The sequence below is a fragment of the Tachysurus fulvidraco genome, chromosome 18 (genome assembly GCF_022655615.1).
Source record: "Tachysurus fulvidraco isolate hzauxx_2018 chromosome 18, HZAU_PFXX_2.0, whole genome shotgun sequence".
Classification (NCBI taxonomy): domain Eukaryota; kingdom Metazoa; phylum Chordata; class Actinopteri; order Siluriformes; family Bagridae; genus Tachysurus; species Tachysurus fulvidraco.
Window position 1 is genome coordinate 20,055,228 of NC_062535.1, and position 2,500 is coordinate 20,057,727.

The 2,500-nt window shown below is 38.9% G+C and overlaps 1 protein-coding gene across 1 annotated transcript in view; it reads right to left on the reverse strand.

Moving 5' to 3' along the window:
• Window positions 1-2,500, reverse strand: part of LOC113658457 (general transcription factor 3C polypeptide 1) — a 45,452-nt gene that overhangs the window by 14,680 nt on the left and 28,272 nt on the right. The window lies entirely within an intron of this gene.

The window sequence follows — 2,500 nt, forward strand, 5'->3', positions numbered from 1 at the left end:
AATGTTACTACAGTGTGTACGTGTAGTTCAGGTGTAAATGTTACTACGGTGTGTACATGTAGTTCAGGTGTAAATGTAAATGTTACTACGGTGTGTACGTGTAGTTCAGGTGTAAATGTTACTACAGTGTGTACCTGTAGTTCAGGTGTAAATGTAAATGTTACTACAGTGTGTACGTGTAGTTCAGGTGTAAATGTTACTACAGTGTGTACCTGTAGTTCAGGTGTAAATGTTACTACAGTGTGTACCTGTAGTTCAGGTGTAAATGTTACTACAGTGTGTACGTGTAGTTCAGGTGTAAATGTTACTACAGTGTGTACGTGTAGTTCAGGTGTAAATGTTACTACAGTGTGTACGTGTAGTTCAGGTGTAAATGTTACTATGGTGTGTACGTGTAGTTCAGGTGTAAATGTTACTACAGTGTGTACGTGTAGTTCAGGTGTAAATGTTACTACAGTGTGTACCTGTAGTTCAGGTGTAAATGTTACTACAGTGTGTACGTGTAGTTCAGGTGTAAATGTTACTACAGTGTGTACGTGTAGTTCAGGTGTAAATGTTACTACAGTGTGTACCTGTAGTTCAGGTGTAAATGTTACTACAGTGTGTACCTGTAGTTCAGGTGTAAATGTTACTACAGTGTGTACCTGTAGTTCAGGTGTAAATGTTACTACAGTGTGTACGTGTAGTTCAGGTGTAAATGTTACTACAGTGTGTACCTGTAGTTCAGGTGTAAATGTTACTACGGTGTGTACGTGTAGTTCAGGTGTAAATGTTACTACGGTGTGTACGTGTAGTTCAGGTGTAAATGTTACTACGGTGTGTACGTGTAGTTCAGGTGTAAATGTAAATGTTACTACAGTGTGTACCTGTAGTTCAGGTGTAAATGTTACTACAGTGTGTACCTGTAGTTCAGGTGTAAATGTTACTACAGTGTGTACGTGTAGTTCAGGTGTAAATGTTACTACAGTGTGTACCTGTAGTTCAGGTGTAAATGTAAATGTTACTACAGTGTGTACGTGTAGTTCAGGTGTAAATGTTACTACGGTGTGTACGTGTAGTTCAGGTGTAAATGTAAATGTTACTACAGTGTGTACGTGTAGTTCAGGTGTAAATGTTACTACAGTGTGTACCTGTAGTTCAGGTGTAAATGTAAATGTTACTACAGTGTGTACGTGTAGTTCAGGTGTAAATGTTACTACAGTGTGTACGTGTAGTTCAGGTGTAAATGTTACTACGGTGTGTACGTGTAGTTCAGGTGTAAATGTTACTACAGTGTGTACCTGTAGTTCAGGTGTAAATGCTACTACAGTGTGTACGTGTAGTTCAGGTGTAAATGTTACTACGGTGTGTACCTGTAGTTCAGGTGTAAATGTTACTACAGTGTGTACGTGTAGTTCAGGTGTAAATGTTACTACAGTGTGTACGTGTAGTTCAGGTGTAAATGTTACTACGGTGTGTACGTGTAGTTCAGGTGTAAATGTTACTACAGTGTGTACGTGTAGTTCAGGTGTAAATGTTACTACAGTGTGTACCTGTAGTTCAGGTGTAAATGTTACTACAGTGTGTACGTGTAGTTCAGGTGTAAATGTTACTACAGTGTGTACGTGTAGTTCAGGTGTAAATGTTACTACAGTGTGTACGTGTAGTTCAGGTGTAAATGTAAATGTTACTACAGTGTGTACGTGTAGTTCAGGTGTAAATGTTACTACAGTGTGTACGTGTAGTTCAGGTGTAAATGTTACTACAGTGTGTACCTGTAGTTCAGGTGTAAATGTTACTACAGTGTGTACGTGTAGTTCAGGTGTAAATGTTACTACAGTGTGTACCTGTAGTTCAGGTGTAAATGTAAATGTTACTACAGTGTGTACGTGTAGTTCAGGTGTAAATGTTACTACAGTGTGTACGTGTAGTTCAGGTGTAAATGTTACTACAGTGTGTACGTGTAGTTCAGGTGTAAATGTTACTACAGTGTGTACGTGTAGTTCAGGTGTAAATGTTACTACGGTGTGTACGTGTAGTTCAGGTGTAAATGTTACTACAGTGTGTACCTGTAGTTCAGGTGTAAATGTTACTACAGTGTGTACCTGTAGTTCAGGTGTAAATGTTACTACAGTGTGTACCTGTAGTTCAGGTGTAAATGTTACTACAGTGTGTACGTGTAGTTCAGGTGTAAATGTTACTACAGTGTGTACGTGTAGTTCAGGTGTAAATGTTACTACAGTGTGTACCTGTAGTTCAGGTGTAAATGTTACTACAGTGTGTACGTGTAGTTCAGGTGTAAATGTAAATGTTACTACAGTGTGTACGTGTAGTTCAGGTGTAAATGTTACTACGGTGTGTACCTGTAGTTCAGGTGTAAATGTTACTACAGTGTGTACGTGTAGTTCAGGTGTAAATGTTACTACAGTGTGTACGTGTAGTTCAGGTGTAAATGTTACTACGGTGTGTACGTGTAGTTCAGGTGTAAATGTTACTACAGTGTGTACGTGTAGTTCAGGTG